We start from the raw sequence: 17,272 nt of genomic DNA, 5'->3' as shown, positions 1-17,272 counted from the left end.
ATAAGTAGTTATGCATATAAAAGGGTTTTTACGCCTTCCCTGCGTCACTTATTGTTTTAATGCATAACATCTTATGCAGATCCAACATTGACAGCATGACAAGTTATGCATTGTTTAGGTTATCTGCATAACTAGTTATGCATATAAAAGGGTTTTACGCCTTCCCTGCGTCACTTATTGTTTTAATGCATAACATCTTATGCAGATCCAACATTGACAGCATGACAAGTTATGCATTGTTTAGGTTATCTGCATAAGTAGTTATGCATATAAAAGGGTTTTTACGCCTTCCCTGCGTCACTTATTGTTTTAATGCATAACATCTTATGCAGATCCAACAATGGCAGCATCACAAGTTATCCATTGTTTAGGTTATCTGCATAAGTAGTTATGCATATAAAAGGGTTTTTACGCCTTCCCTGCGTCACTTATTGTTTTAATGCATAACATCTTATGCAGATCCAACATTGACAGCATGACAAGTTATGCATTGTTTAGGTTATCTGCATAAGTAGTTATGCATATAAATTTTTTTTTTACGCCTTCCCTGCGTCACTTATTGTTTAACTGCATAACATCTTATGCAGATCCAACATTGACAGCATGACATGTTATGCATTGTTTAGGTTATCTGCATAAGTAGTTATGCATATAAAAGGTTTTTTACGCCTTCAATGCGTCACTTATTGTTTAACTGCATAACATCTTATGCAGATCCAAAATTAACTGAATGACCTGTTATGCATTGTTTAGGTTATCTGCATAAGTAGTTATGCCACTGCTTCCTGCAACAATTTGGCACAAAACCAGTTAAATCATATTTTTAAATATGGATGAAACTCAATCATATCCTATCTTCAAAGCTAGATGAAAACCAGTTTCTGCAGGAATCAGATGAAACCCAGTTACATCCTATATATTTTGAAACCCTGATTCTTCAAATTGATTTAAACCCCTGATTCTTCACTGAACTGATAGATTGATTGAAACCCTAGAAACCTCTGATGTTGTAGAGTAGTGTTGATGGTGTTTGAAAACGGTTAATGAAAACCAATTTCACGAAAGTGTTGACGGTGAATGAAACCCAATTTCACGAAGGTGTTGAAGGTTGATGAAACTAGCAGACGGTGGAGGAAACTGATTTTCGTATGGTTTCTGATGAATCTGCTACTGTTGATGGTTAGGAGACGGTGGAGGAAATCGATTTCTGATGGTTTTTGGTGTAGGGAAACAGTGGACGAATTTGTTCCTCTTCTAGTTTGTGAGAAGATGAAGAAGAAGGATGTTGGCGGTTTTCATCTGAAGAGAGAAGGAGAACGTGGTTTTGTTGAGGAGACGGAGAACGTGCAGTTACAAAAGGGTAATTGGGCCAGTTTCAATTAAAAAGTTGAACTGTCCATTTGACCCAGACGAAACTTCTACCAGTCCATATGGCCCAGAAAACTTGTGTTTTTTGCTATATATCCCATTTCCTCTTTTAAAACAAGTTCTAAGTTTAGGGGTGGCTTAAGCCAGCCCAAGTCTGGCTGTAGATCCGTCACTAGGGGAATTAACAAGGCGATCGATCATGGGAAGTGAAGAGAAATTTTATTAGATAGCAACAATCTGAAGTTGATTTTTGCTAAACGAAGTATTTAAGATCTACCGTCTCTTTCAAAAACACTTATGACATGACAATACAATCTAGATTCTAAAATTTTTGAACAAAATATCAACCAGAGTTGAGATTCGGGTTGGAATTTTATTGGAGAACTAAGGCAAATCCTAGGGTGATCAAAATTCAAGATTCAAGTTGAATCAGTTTCTATCTTCTATGGTTCGAGTTGAATCAGTTTCTATCTTCTACGGTAATTCATGTTTATAAGTCCGATGGTTGGGCGCAAATAAATGAGTCGTTAGATTTCAAATCATAAAGTTAAATTTGATAGTTCGGGACCGATACACCCAATATAAGTGGGTTATTAGATTTTAACTAACAAAATCAAATCGAAGGGCTCATATTTGATGCGCTTGATGGTTGGGCATAAAAAGTAAAATTTATGTGCGCCCAATCATTGTGCGCAACAAACTTGATTCAAGATCAAGTTGAATATCTTTGGAGCAATGCGGTATCCTAACGACGTTCATTTGGATGTTCATACTAATTTCGTAGACGTAGGCTAAGGAGTAGGCAAAGAATCTACAATCGGGCTGACGACGTTAAACCAAGCGCTAATGGGACGCAACCCATAGGTTTTGTATCTTAATCCCTTTTATTTTCAGTTTTTATTATTTTAATATCATATTTGCATCCCCATGTTAAGTTTCATTGAGTCCGGAATCTATTTTAGAAGAAAATTTTGACGAATACCTTTTCGTCAGAAAAATTCAGACTGCACGTAGTTCAGTCTAGAGACCATAACTTTCAGACGTTTATCGAAACACTGTACCTTTTTGAAACGGTGTAGAAAAGACGTAGACGAACAACTTTAGTGAAATAGTGTTTTTCCAAATTCCTTACCAATTTGTACAGTTTTCGTGTTTTATCTGCTGCTACGTCAGAATTCAGGATTTTCAATTTTGGACATTGAGGACAATGTGAAGTTTAAGTGTGGGGGAGTATTTTGAATATAGAGTTTTTAGCTTTTTGTCTAGATTTTTCAAACTTTTTTATATATTTGCATAAAAAAATAAAATAAAAAAAGACCTCCAACTTGTAGAGATTTTAGAGTCACTAGCATACTTCTAGGTATGTTTACATAGAGATTCTGACCGATATAACTGAACTTGGAAGTCTTAGGGAACTACGTTCAGATTTCTTGCTTGTTAGAGTATTAAATGATTGATTTAATCATGCCAGTGATGCAAATTAGGAGCAGGGAGAAATGCATTATTAGAGTTGCTGATCAATCATTAGTGGGGACTACCTATTTTCAAATCAACAGAGGCACCAGACCAAATTCTTTTTTTTAGTTGACTAAAGAGCTTTCTTTTGAGTGTGTGTCACCGTACGTTAATTCCGGATATAATGGTGAGCTACCCAACCTCCCACCAATAGAAGCACTAATTTTTGATCTCTTGAGTGCTAACTTAATTTTGCAATCATGAAGGTGACGTCTATTGATGAAAACCACCTTCTTGTAGTTTGATTTGCAGTTAGCACCATTCTCTCTCTCTCTCCAACAACAGGTCCATAGAAACACAACCATCATCAACAAGGGAGCGACATCAAAATTTACAAGGAAAGTTGAAGACGTTTGAGGTTTACAAGCAACAATACAAGGAAGAGCGCAATTTCATATTCAAGTAAAGCAACATACAATGAGCAGATCTTTATATACATGTTGAAGACTTACACATAAGGAGTGGAATTCTATATTCAAGTTGAAGACTTATTTACAAGAGCGAAGAAAATCTAAAGATGAGAATTATATTGAAGTTTATGATACGAAGACAATACAAGTTGTGAAGAATCAAGCGGTAAAGTACTATTTCCATGGCTATAACAATTTCATTGTTTATTTTATTTCCAGTTTGTAGTTATTTCTCTTGTCATAAAAAAAACAAAAAACAAAAAACAAAATGAAAACAAAAATGAAAAGAAAAAAAAAACAAGAGAAATTCTTTGTATTATTTTGGTTTGTATTTCTTTTTGTATTCATTTAATAAAGCCATGGGAAGAAGAAGAATCTATGAAGAAGTTTCAAGCAACAAGGAATTGAAGAGAAAGAGTTACACATTGTCGAAGTTCTACGAAGTTCAAGAGTTTATCATCAACAGTTGAAGACCGAAGACCAAGAAGATGAAGAAGACGAGCTGAAGACTACGTTTCTATTGGATGCTGTGAGAGTGGCGCTTTCGTCATTGCCGATCAGATGTGAAGGTGGTAAGTACTCCCATCCTTCCTACAGTGGTTGATTTCCTTTCTTAGAGATCATCAGAAAAAAGTCTTTTATTTCCCACGATCATGTGGGGTCTCCAGAAATAATTCGGAAGGTTTCCTTCCCACCGTTCAACGTGTATAGGATTCTCTCTTCATTCCCACCTGCACACATGTGAGATCCATAAAAAATCCGTCTTATTGAGTGCAATTATCATAAATTCCTTTTAAGTGAGGCAGAAGTCGAGGCGAAATGCTTATTGACCGCTCTCAAACACGCGTTCACTCATTATGGTGTAGTTATTTCTCACTCAACATTTAAGAATGAGAATATGTTCTTTGGTATTTCTAACTTCTTACTAGCATGCAGAAACGCTATGTCCTCATAGCTCTTTGGATGCTTGGGAAGCTGGAACGCTTTGAAGTTGGAGTATGTTTTGTGGATGTACCTCTTGTAAGCCCTCACGAGACTATAACTCGTCCACTAGGGACACCTAGGGGTTTAAAGGCCTGTTGCACATGCTAAGTGCAACCGTGACTTCGACGACAATGAGTTGTTGTACCTTAGTTTATTTTTGTAGTTTGCTCGAGGACTACCAAAAGGCAAGTGTGGGGGAATTTGATAGGTGCAATTTTTGCACTAGTTAGGTACTCAAATGCTTTGCTTTCTTGATAGTTTTTATATCATTATGCTTTGATTTTGTTTGCTTTTGAGTTTATTAGGTGTTTGAGGCTATCTTAACCAAAAGAAAGTGAAATTCGTTTAAATCCGAGATTTTTTCGCATCACATTGAAGAGGACGAAAAGACGAAGGCAGCGGCGAAAGAATGGAGTCATTCCGATTCTGTATGGAGAAGTTAGAAGCTGTTGAAGCAAGTGAAAGTTGTCGAAGAAGGTGAACACACAAAATTGATAAAGGCAGGCGCGCCTTTTACTGGAGGCAACCACTGCAATTCTAAAGGAATTGTCAGTCTTACAAAACTGACAGTTGAAAGGAGATTGATAAGTGCCTACAGATTTACTAGGGACTTCCACCATCTTTAACTTCCTTGTTATCTGTAGATTCACGAGCAGGAAGTTACTTGGCCAACCGAGAATATAAGGTTAATGGGTTTTGCCGAGCAAAGCAAGGAAGCTATGATGGGTAACTGCAATCGACTGTCGGCGATGGAAGGAATGGTGTTTTTGCTGCAACCATTGAAGATGGAGGAGTTAAAGTTGGCAGTGACTGAAAGAATGAGGCTATCGGTGTTGGATTGTTGTCTGTAAACTCGAAGAATGGTAGAGATGGATGGCAGTGGTGATTGCGATGGAGTTTAGTTTGCTGTGGCTCGATGGGTGGATAACGGTGATGTTGGCTAATGTTGGTAACAGAAAAGGCGATGGCTCAAGTTGGACAGAGTGAAATGCAGGTTTCTGCCGTGAATGGCGTGATTATAATCGATACTAGAGAACTGCAGAGTTTGGTCATGTTAAAACAGAGATGGTGATGAAGTGTTGCGGCTCGGAGATGATCAGGACAGAGATGAAGATCGAATTGAATTCTGTTGATGATTTCAGCAACGAAGATGGGTTCTCTGTTGTGATTAATGGCAGTAAATGGTGATGGCTTTCATGAAGGGGTCTCGATGATGGTCGTTTCTACTGGCAGACGAGAATAGATTGATTACTGCTGCTGATGGTAGCTGAGCTCGAGCTTCAAGGGAGTGTGTGATGGAGTTCTCGCTGAATTAGCTTAGTGTTGGCTGCTATGAATCTGTGATGGCAATTGATGGAGATTCATGATGCTGCTGTGACTGCTGTCCGGGAAAGAGATGAATATAGAGCTCGACAGTTCAGGTAAGTGAAGAAGGAGGAGATTGATCGGAGCTGTGGTTGGTAATATTTCTGGTGGTGATCTCCGGTGATAATGGGGAAGTGGTGATGAAGACTGTAGTTGCATGCACCCAAGGAACAGAGAGCTCGAGTGAGGTGCTGCTGTTAATGGAGACTTGGAGCTGTGGTTATGATGGATTATAGCTCAAGAAAATACAGTGAAGACGATGGCAGGTGATGATTATACTCGGTGAGACGTGCTGCTGCATGATAATCATGGGAGATGGTTATACTGAGAACGAGAATGAAGTAAAGACTGTTGAAGCTGTGAACCGTATTTATAAAAATCCAGAAGAATGAAAAGTTCACGATGATCTAAGTGTCGGTGAGAGGTCTGGCTGGAAACTCAAAACTCAGGGGAAAAATATATTCACGGAGGGAGAAGTACCCGTGATTCTGACGAGAGAAAAGAAAATATCAGAGAAAAAGAATTTAAACGGTGATGTTTCTGGCCGAGGGAAATATGGGGAGACTGACACTACGCGTGTCAGTTCCACTGGACTGACAGGCCAAAATAGTAGAAAGAAAATATTTGGGCTGGATTTCAATAGCACTGTGCGAGGCCCATATGGCTGGGAGCTGACTTTCACGGGAATTAAAGGAGAGTTTGATATCTTTGGGATTATCTTTTATCACAAACTTTTGGAAGAGAAGAACAAGTGCTAGGGTTGGGAGTTGTGATCGATATCACGATTTCTAGGGTTTGCTATTTGATTTTTTCTTTATTATTTTTCATGGATTTTAAAAAATTCATAAGTAGCTAAACACTTCATATTGGTTAAGGATGTAGTCGGATATCATAAACATGCTACTAAATTAATATATTGGTTTTGTTATCTCAATCAAATTATTATTGTCTTGTTCTATGATTTATTACCGCGTTTGATTGTTTGATTGTTTGTTTAGGAGCGCTACTAAATGACCATGAATGCATATCTATAGCTAGACTAGGTTTTGAGATACATAATTGTTGATAAACCTTGTCATAAGTAGCATATTGTGATTACCAATTGTATTCAAAACCTTTGTTTGATTTCAAGTAGAAGCTTGACCTATGTTAAATAGTTTACTCGTAGTATTTATATTGCATGGATTAGTCTAATTCATAGAACTTAAGGCTCTTGGAGGATTAAACCTATTAGCACGTTGCATTAGGTTATTCGCATATTCATCGTTATGGTATTCACATATTCATCGTTATGGTATGTGATGATATACAGAATTTACCGGAGTATGCTCTCGATGGGGTACTTTAGGACTCTTGATAATGAATGATTGAGTGACAACACCAGTTATTAGTCGAAGTGCATGTATTATGATTGATGAGGAACCCTTAACCACTATTCTCAACTTATTGATTCTCTTTATTTGTTATTTGAAATTATTATTTTAATTATTTTAAACCTAAATTAAAAAATCCTCCCAGGTTACTTAAGTTTTCAAATACGAATAACAACCCGTATCTCCCTGTGGAACGATATGTTCTTACAACTATACTATTATTTATAATTGTGAAGCGAAAAAACTTAAATTATTTTTGCGTCGGCTGACAACCGACCAAATTTTGGCGCCGCTGCCGGGGAGGCATAGCAGATTGTTATTTATTTATTATTTTCAGTTTTTTAATCTTGTTTTTGAGAATCTTGTTTCAGGTACTTGACCTCTGGCATCCAAACGTTGGGATTACGAAAGGTGCGAAATTTCAACTCGCAGAGGAACAATACTACAAGAACCTCAAAAATCACAACAAGAAGAGATGGTTGGCGGAACGAACAACCAAAACACTGGTAACCATGGAAACCAAGGGAACCCGTGAAATGGCGACGCTCCACCACCTCCACCTCCCAAGAGGACACTCAAAGATCTGACATCCCCATCGTTTGATCAACAAAAGTTGTGTGTCAACTTGGAAGCGACAGTACTTGGGATCTTCCATTTCTTTTCCAGTCGGTAGACGTCTGATATAAGGTAGCTTGATGGCGCCATCTTGTATCCATGTTTCTGAAAGTTCAATTACCTCTTCAATCGGAAATGGAAAATCCGAGGCAGCTGCAGCTTCTCCTGTTTCTTGTTGTTGAGCCGGAGATTTGGTTATAGTCATTTGATTGGCCTTCCGAGGCTATCGAGCTGCTTGTGGTGCTGGTGTTGCACGTTTTGGTTGTTGCTCTGTCATTGAAGCCTTCCTCTTTCCTCCTTCAGTCATTATGCTCACCGAGGGTTGAACATTATATTGTTTGTCAATGAGACGCCTGCTGCCGTGAGTTTTTCGTACTTCCTCATTCCTGGTAGGTTTGGTTCTCTCCAGCAAGGCAGGTGTTGTGGTAGCCTACCGTTTTGCAGCTTCATGAAGCTCAGAAAACGTCTGGAAGCTCAGGTTCTCCAGGAGAGCACGATACACAAGTACCATGCCATTAATGAACAACTCTACTAGTTGCAACTCGGTTACATTCGGGTCATGGTTAAATTTCCCGTATTTACAAAAACTACCATTGTTATAATAATAAGATTAAAGCTTAAAATGTCACAACTTTCAAACTGTATATCGGATTTTGGAAAACTTTATATATTCGGGAACCCCTTGAAATTATCTGTGCAACGAGCATAAACAAGAGTATCGAACTTTTAATTTATAAGATATTTATTTCTCATTGCTATTTGTAATACCTTTTTTCCCCGAAAACTTTAACAAACTTTGAAGGTAAAATGATGACTAGCATTTGTATATGTGCCTTGCACATACACTCTCATTGTACTCTTAATAACTTGTTTTGATACCACTTAAAAAGTCCTTTCGCATTCTAAAGACACTAAAAAGTTACCTTTCGCCTTTTAGAGGCAAAATAAGTTAATTTTTTTAGTGGAACAAATTGTTTTTGCTTTTGACTTCGTGGATTGAGTTCTGGTATCCAAACACCCCTGGTGCTAAAACCTGCTGAAACTCAACTAAAAACCAAGAAATAACTAACTAATACTAATACTGCTCACATCTACTTTGATACATGAACATCTAAGCAATAAATTGGCTAAACGTAAAAAGTATCTTCTCTCATGAAATCACCCTAGAGATGAGGAGAAGGAAGACATAAAAATTTTTTAACATTTGTTTTCTCATACAATCAATACATGCCAAAAATCCTCGCGTTCCTTTCTTTTCAAATACACCACCGGACAGTGACTAGCAAATTTTTTCAATACGGTTAAGAAGCTCATTACCCCAATCATGAATCCAAAATTGTACAGTCCTCATATTCAAGATGTAAAAACCGTTGCCTTTTTTCCTTATCTTTTCATCATCAAATTCCATAGTGAACGTTCCTTTGTCAACATCCAAAACGGTTTTGGCCGTTTTCATGAAAGGCCTCCCTAATAACAGCGGTATAGATGCATCATACCCGCTATCCATTTCCAACACACAGAAATCAGCTGGAAATACTAGTTGATTCACCTGCACAAGCACATCTTCAATAATACCTCTAGGTTAAACATTAGAACGATCAGCTAGTTCAAGAACAATACGAGTCTCTATCAAAGGACCCAAATTCAAAGACTCATAAATAGATGCGGGCATAACATTAACCAACATTAACTGATGCTCCTAAATCAACCATAGCTTTTCCAAAACTTTTATTACCAATCACAACAGGTATATTGAAACTACCGGGATCCTTGCATTTAGGTGGAAGTTTCTTTTGGAGGATAGCAGAAACGTTTTCCCCCACACTCATCACCTCATTACAGGTTAATCGTTTATTCATGGTGCATAGGTGTTTCAAAACTCTTGCGTACATAAGAACTTGCCTAATTGCATCTATCAGCGGGATATTCACATGAATCTTTTTGAGTACATCTAAAATCTCTTTGTCTTGTTCCACATTTTTGTTAGCAAACCTTCCAGGAAACGGTAAAGGAGGAACATAGTTGAAATAAGAGGTTTAGAGTTTTTTTTAGGTACCTCATCGGTTTGGGAAGAGTCAGTAATCTCTTTCTCCAAATCGGCCCCTTTGGGTCTTTGTTTTTCTCAGCATCTTCTGGTTGCACAGTTCGTGTACCACTTCTCAATTTCACAGCATTAACAGTTTCTCTAGGATTAATAGGTTGAGAAGAGATTTTCCCACTATTTTGTGTTTCCAAAAGGTTCAATATACCTGCCATGGTGCTCATTTGTGTCTGCAAATCCTTGATTGCACCATCAGTCGTTTGATGATTATTTTGAACCATTGTGGTTAGATTCTTCATCATAGCAACCATCTATGATGATTCTGAGTTCTGCGCTGGTTGTGGTTGTTGTTGGAAACCACTAGGGAGATTAAAAACCGGCCCTGGAGATGCTACTTGCGTATTCGCATAGATGAAATTGGGGTGATCTCTCCATCCTGGATTGTAAGAGTTGGAATAGGGATCATACCTTTGTCTCTGTTGATTCGGGAATACTGCATTCACTTGTTCAACTTCTCTTTCATAAGAGCGAATGAGTATTGCATCCATTTGTTGCATAATCTTCTCCATATTACCAATCCTATGTTCAAAGTGCACTGAATAAGTAACCTCATTAACCTTTCGACTCATTAACATACCTCTTGTGTTGAATTGTTGCGTGTTTGCAGCCATATTCTCGATCAATTATGTCGCTTCGTCAATGGTTTTGTTTTCCAAAGCACCATCACTAGATGCATCGATAAGATTTCTCTCGGATTGGAGCAAACCATCATAAAAATACTGCACTATGAGTTGCTCAGAGATTTGATGATGTGGGCATCTCACTAAAAACTTCTTATACCATTCCCAATAGTCATAAAGAGTCTCACCGGTAATTTGTTCAATCCCACTAATTGCTTTACAAATAGTTGTTGTTTTAGAGGCGGGAAAGTACTTTTCTAAAAATACTCTATGCATCTCGTTCCATGTTGTGATACTTCCAGGTGGAAGACCACAAAACCATTCTTCTGCAGAATCAATCAAAGAGAATGGAAAAGCTGTCAGTAAAGCTCTTCCTTGATCAGTTCCAGTTGGCTTCAAACTTGTCAACCTATGTTGAAACAGTAGTAAATGACGATTTGGATCGTCTCCTAGAAGCCCTTTGAACTTCGGTAACCAATGAATCAACTGAAATTTTAGCTCAATTGAATCTTCCAAGTTGACACACAACTTTTGTTGATCAAACGATGGGGATATCAGATCTTTGAGTGTCCTCTTGGGAGGTGGAGGTGGTGGAGCGCCGCCATTTCCCTGGTTTCCCTGGTTACTAGTGTTTTGGTTGTTCGTTCCGCCAACCATCTCTTCTTGTTGTGATTTTTGAGGTTCTTGTAGTACTGTTCCTCTGCGAGTTGAAATTCCGCACCTTTGGTAATCCCAATGTTTGGATTCCAGAGGTCAAGTACCTGAAACAAAGATTCTCAAAAACAAGATTAAAAACTAAAAATAAGAAATCAATAACAAAATAACAATCCGCTATGCCTCCCCGACAGCGACGCCAAAATTTGGTCGGTAGCCGACGCAAAAATAATTTAAGTTCTTTCACTTCACAATTATAAATAATAATATAGTTGTAAGAACAGATTCGTTCTACAGGGAGATATGGGTTGTTATTCGTATTTGAAAACTTAAGTAACCTGGGGATTTTTGATTTAGGTTTAAAATAATTAAAATAATAATAGCAAATAACAAACAAAAAGAATCAATAAGTTGAGAATACTGGTTAAGGGTTCATCACCAGTCATAATACATGCACTTCGACTAATAACTGGTGTTGTCACTCAATCATTCATTATCAAGAGTCCTAAAGTACCCATCGAGAGCATACTCCGGTAAATTCCTTATATCATCACATACCATAACGATGAATATGTGAATACCATAACGATGAATATGCGAACAACCTAATGCAACGTGCTAATAAGTTTAATCCTCCAAGAGCCTTAAGTTCTATGAATTAGACTAATCCATGCAATAGAGATCCTACGAGTAAACTATTTAACATTGGTCAAGCTTCTACTTGAAATCAAACAAAGGTTTTGAATACAATTGGTAATCACAATATGCTACTTATGACAAGGTTTATCAACAATTATGTATCTCAAAACCTAGTCTAGCTATAGATATGCATTCATGGTCATTTAGTAGCGCTCCTAAACAAACAATCAAACGCGATAATAAATCATAGAACAAGACAATAATAATTTGATTGATATAACAAAACCAATATATTAATTTAGTAGCATGTTTATGATATCCGACTACATCCTTAACCAATATGAAGTGTTTAGCTACTTATGAATTTCTTAAAATCCATGAAAAATAATAAAGAAGAAATCAAATAGAAAACCATAGAAATCGTGATATCGATCACAACTCCCAACCCTAGCACTTGTTCTTCTCTTCCAAAAGTTTGTGATAAAAGATAATCCCAAAGATATCAAACTCTCCTTTAATTCCCGTGAAATTCAGCTCCCAGGCATATGGGCCTCGCACAGTGCTATTGAAATCCAGCCCAAATATTTTCTTTCTACTGTTTTGGCTTGTCAGTCCGATGGAACTGATTGGGGTTCAACTATAGTCCAGTCGGAAGTTAACTTGTAGTAGGCTAGTGTCTGTAGAGGCTTATTACAGTGTGTATTCAATCTGGACTAGGTCCCGAGGTTTTCTGCATTTGCGGTTTCCTCGTTAACAAAATTTCTGGTGTCTGTGTTATTTCTTTTCCGCATTATATTTTATATAATTGAAATAATACAGGTTGTGCGTTAAGATCATCAATTGTAAATCCAACCTTTGCTTGTTGATTGATATTGATTGATCCTTGGATATTGGTCTTTGGTACCGTCCAAGTTATTCCTTGTGTTTGATTAAAGACCCGCTATTGTTTTAGCTTGAGTAAATCAAAACAAGTGAGAGATATTGACTCCTTGAGATACTTTAATCTAGATTGAGTCTGACTGTCTAGTTGAGTCTCTAGCAAAGTATTTCGGAGTTTGTCCATACAGATTGCTAATCGAATTATTGGGTGTTGTTGTTAGACCCTCGCTTTTTCAATTGGTATCAGAGCAGGCAAACACGTTTAAGACCTTACAAGTCTGTGTTTGTAACGATCTGACTCTATGGACAGTAATGCTATCTCAATAAATTCACCACCCGATCCAAGGATTTCAAAATTCTCTTCCATGAATGATTTAATAAAATCTGTAGAAGAAATTTTATCTAAACCTCCACCAGGTTTAAAATCCCTTGAAGTGTTTTCAGGGCTTGAAAAGAAGCTTGAGAGCTTATCTCTTGATGTTGAGTTATACCTCCAGAAAGAGTAAGAATCTCTTGACAGGCTAAATCAAGTTATAATGAATAATATTCATGTTGAGGTTGATATTGATTTACTAATCAGTGAGAGCAATTCTCCTCCTCTGCGTGATCCAATTAGTTGTGATAAACTAAACGAATTACAAGAGGAGTTTAAATCTCAGTCATCTGAGTGTATCACCTCAAAGCATGAATTGATTCGTTGCTCAATTCCTGATACTTCCTATCAAGATAGTAGTATTGACTTCTTTTATGAAGAATTTAGGAAGTCTCTTTTTATCAAAAGAGTTTCCCTTTGCAGTACTAAAAACTATCTACAGAAACTGTTTTTTATAAGTTGGAAAACAAGAAATCAGAAAAACAAATCTTTTTGGGTTCTCTTGAAGTTCTTTGATAGACTTATAAAAACAGTTCCTTGGGTGTTTCTCAACAGTACAAGATTTAAGAGTTATTGGAAAGAAACTCTTTCTTGGTGCCATAGTGAGCAAGACATTGTTCACCTCAACACAACTTGTTTGTGTTAAAAGTGCATCCTCACCAAGAAATGCCCTGCTATGTATACGATGAAGGAAGCACAACAACTGGGGCGCACAGATTATATTCCGTAAGGCTGTAGAACTCAATTGGACTTTTCTAAAAAGGTATGTATATAAACTTGAGCAAGTTTTATGTTTTTATTACTTGTTTGAGTACTTATTGTTAGAGCATAGCTCGGTCAACCTCGCATGCTTTGCTATCTCAAGCATGTTTGTCAATGTTAGTGATCAAAACTATAAGTCTTGATTTCTATCCTACATAGATAAGTCTCGGACTAGGATAGAAAAGTGTAGTTGAGCTCAAGGACTTCATGGCGATTCATCATACAACGACGAAGATCTATACAAGGAACCGTGGAACTTCATCAACAAAAAGGTATGTGGAGACTTGAACTTATCTATCACTCAAAAGTATATCTCTTCTATCTCCTACTTCGTATGAGACAAAAGTCGCATGCTATATAGACTAGATCATACACATTTGATGTTTCGAGCTGAGCACTCATTTCTTATCTTTTATCTCGAAATCGTGTGTTGGTAAAGCATTTCGCTTTGATCAAGTTTATCTTCACCTAGTGACGAAAGTCATGAAAAGTTTCAATCACTTTGAGAATTGCTCTGACGTGAATCGGTCTGTGAATAACGGTTGCATAGCGTCCTCTGAGAATGTCTCAATGATTGAAATGAGAGTTTAGATTACATAACCATGTATTCCTTGAACTGAAGTTTTCGAACTTTGTTGATCAAGAGAAATCGGGAGGATTGTGGAATTGGCTTGCCAAGTCCGCGAACTGTCGGAAGTTCTCGACCCAGAATTTCTGCTGGATTTTCCAAAACTCGTTTGTGTGCTAAGTCCGCGAATTGGCGGAAGTTCTCTTTCCGAGAATTTCTATTGAGTTTGGAAAACTCAACCGATTAACTTAAGTACGCGAACTTGTTTGTGAACTTAAAAGGTTATGATCTAAAGATGTGCTCTGAACATGAAACATTAAATTACTAAGGAATGCTTTATGCAAACCGTGGCTATAATGTTCATGAGACGATTCAATCGAATCGAATCATCCTTATTTCAATTGTGTCTTGTGTAGTTACATAAGATCTCATAGAAATTGAACAACTCTTTAACTAGTTCATTTGAGTCAATTGAACTAGTTATGGTGAAGAAGAACAAGGTTAATATGAAATGCTCATATGGTTAACCTTTTGGGTTACTATGTTGAACCAACATACACGTACACGTATGGGTATGGTTTTCACAAATCCAGTAAACGTCTACCCAAGTGTGTGTGACGAGCTAAGTTTTCGATCTATCGGTCTAGGAATATTAGCTTGAATATAAATCAGGTTTTCATCTAAGGGTGAATAAGAATTGCTTTGTAACTAAGGCAAAATCCTGATTTGAAGGCTATATAAAGGAGACATCTACATTGTGCAAAACTAATCCCCACACGTCTGTGTGCTACTAGTGCGCCCGCTAGAGTCGATCTCCATTAACCTTTAATTTTCTTCTCTAAAATCAGGTTAACGACTTAAAGACTTCATTGTGATTGTGAAGGCAGACCGATACTACTTTATCGTAGTTGTGTGATATGATCTTGCATCTTCTATCATACGAGTACAATCGATTGATTGACTTGAGATCGTGAGAGTTCTCCGATAGGAAAGATAAAGAAGTCACAAACATCTTCGTCTCACTGTTTGTGATTCCTCGACAATCCGCTTGTGTAGTCAGGAAGGATCGTAGAGAGGTGATTGATTAATCTAGGTTGTTCTTCGGGAATATAAGACCAGATTATCAATTGGTTCCTGTTCACCTTGATTTTATTTCAAAAGACGGAACAAAACCTAGGGTTTATATGTGGAATATAGATTTATCCTTTTATAGACTTTTCTGTGTGGGACAAATCTGTTTATTATCAAGTCTGTGATTTTGGGTTGCAGCAACTCTTGGTTGTGGGTGAGATCAGCTAAGGGAATCAAGTGCGCAGTATCCTGCTGGGATCAGAGGCGTAGGAGTACAACTGTACCTTGGATCGGTGGGAGACTGATTGGGGTTCAACTATAGTCCAGTCCGAAGTTATTTTGCAATAGGCTAGTGTCTGTAGCGGCTTAATACAGCGCGTATTCAATCTGGACTAGGTCCCAGGGTTTTTCTGCATATGCGGTTTCCTCGTTAACAAAATTTCTGGTGTCTTTGTTATTTCTTTTCCGCAGTATATTTTATATAATTGAAATAATACAAGTTCTGCGTTCGTGATCATCAATTGGAAATCCAACCTTTGGTTGTTGATTGATATTGATTGATCCTTGGACATTGGTCTTTGGTACCGTCCAAGTATTCCTTGTATTTGATAAAGACTCGCTATTGTTTTTAGCTTGAGTAACAATCAAATCAAGAGAGAGATATTAACTCCTTGAGATACTTTTATCTAGATTGAGTCTGACTGTCTAGTTGATTCTCTAGCAAAGTATTTCGGAGTTAGTCCATACAGATTGTTAAGCAAAATATTGGGTAGTGTTGTTAGACCCTCGCCTTTTCATTTATAATGATCCATGTACCTTGATTATCGTTCATTTCTACCCAACTTGATATGTGTTTAAGATTCTTAAATGTTTAGGTTTGAAAACATGAGTTCGGGATGTTTGGACTTAATGGTACACATACCAAGTATGAATAACATCATTTAAAACCAAAATCCAGGGGTTTAAATTCGCAAACCCAGTCTGCAAACTGGAAAATTCGTTTGCAAACCCGTGTGCATACTTTCTTGTAGACGTCGATATTCGGTAAACTTGTTCTGGCCGTAACTTCTTCGTCCGAACTCGGATTGACCTCATTCTTTTTGCATTATCTTTCTCTTAGAATTCTATTGAAAATGGAGATGAGAAACCTTGAATTTGGATGAGTTGAGATTGGTATTTGTCCTATATCTTGTTTTTAAGTGTTTTGCTCCATTTCCTCACTTGTTCCACTTCTCTTGGAATTGGGCACTTGGATTATTGGAGTAATACTATTCTAAGATAATTTGTAGCTTTTAAAAGAATGTTGTTGGTGAATCACAAAGAAGGGAGTTCAAGAATGGGCAGTAGTACGCATTACTATGAAACTTTGAATGTTCACAATCATTTCATGTGAACTATGGTGCATGGTCGTTAATGACTTTTTATGATCTTCTTTGGTGATAAAATATTTTTATACGCCTTTGGTATCTATTCTTGGTATAAATCCGGGCGAAAAAGATTGATTCTACCCCCTAAGGACAAATCATCTTATATGTGCATTACGAGTTTGTCTTGATGCCTAGGAAACTTCTTATGAGAATTTATTCTTATTTTTGAGAAGGATTACTAGAGTTTGGAATAGCCTTTATTGTGATTTCACATTGCTATGTCCAACAGTTTCATCTTCATGTTTTTAGATTTATTGGTTTAAATTCTAAAAATATTTGGAGGATGATGTTTTTGCAGTATCTAATCTTTATGATTTGTTATATTGCAACTTGTTATGGGATATGTATTATTTGCGTCCGTGAACTTGAAGGTCCCATATGCTGTCAAAAGTAAAGTCGTTCATAAATTGGTATTCGTATTGATGGAAGGACGAATGTATTTTTAACAAATACAAAACTTATACCTATGCAGTCATTTATTTTATGGAAAATAAGGTAAAATCTTTTGTGCGACAAGGATAAAGTCTATTATGTCGTTATGCAAATAG

Source organism: Papaver somniferum, unplaced genomic scaffold (genome assembly GCF_003573695.1).
Source record: "Papaver somniferum cultivar HN1 unplaced genomic scaffold, ASM357369v1 unplaced-scaffold_132, whole genome shotgun sequence".
In the NCBI taxonomy this organism is placed as follows: domain Eukaryota; kingdom Viridiplantae; phylum Streptophyta; class Magnoliopsida; order Ranunculales; family Papaveraceae; genus Papaver; species Papaver somniferum.
The sequence above is the reverse complement of the archived record's forward strand: the minus strand, read 5'-3'. Positions refer to the sequence as shown.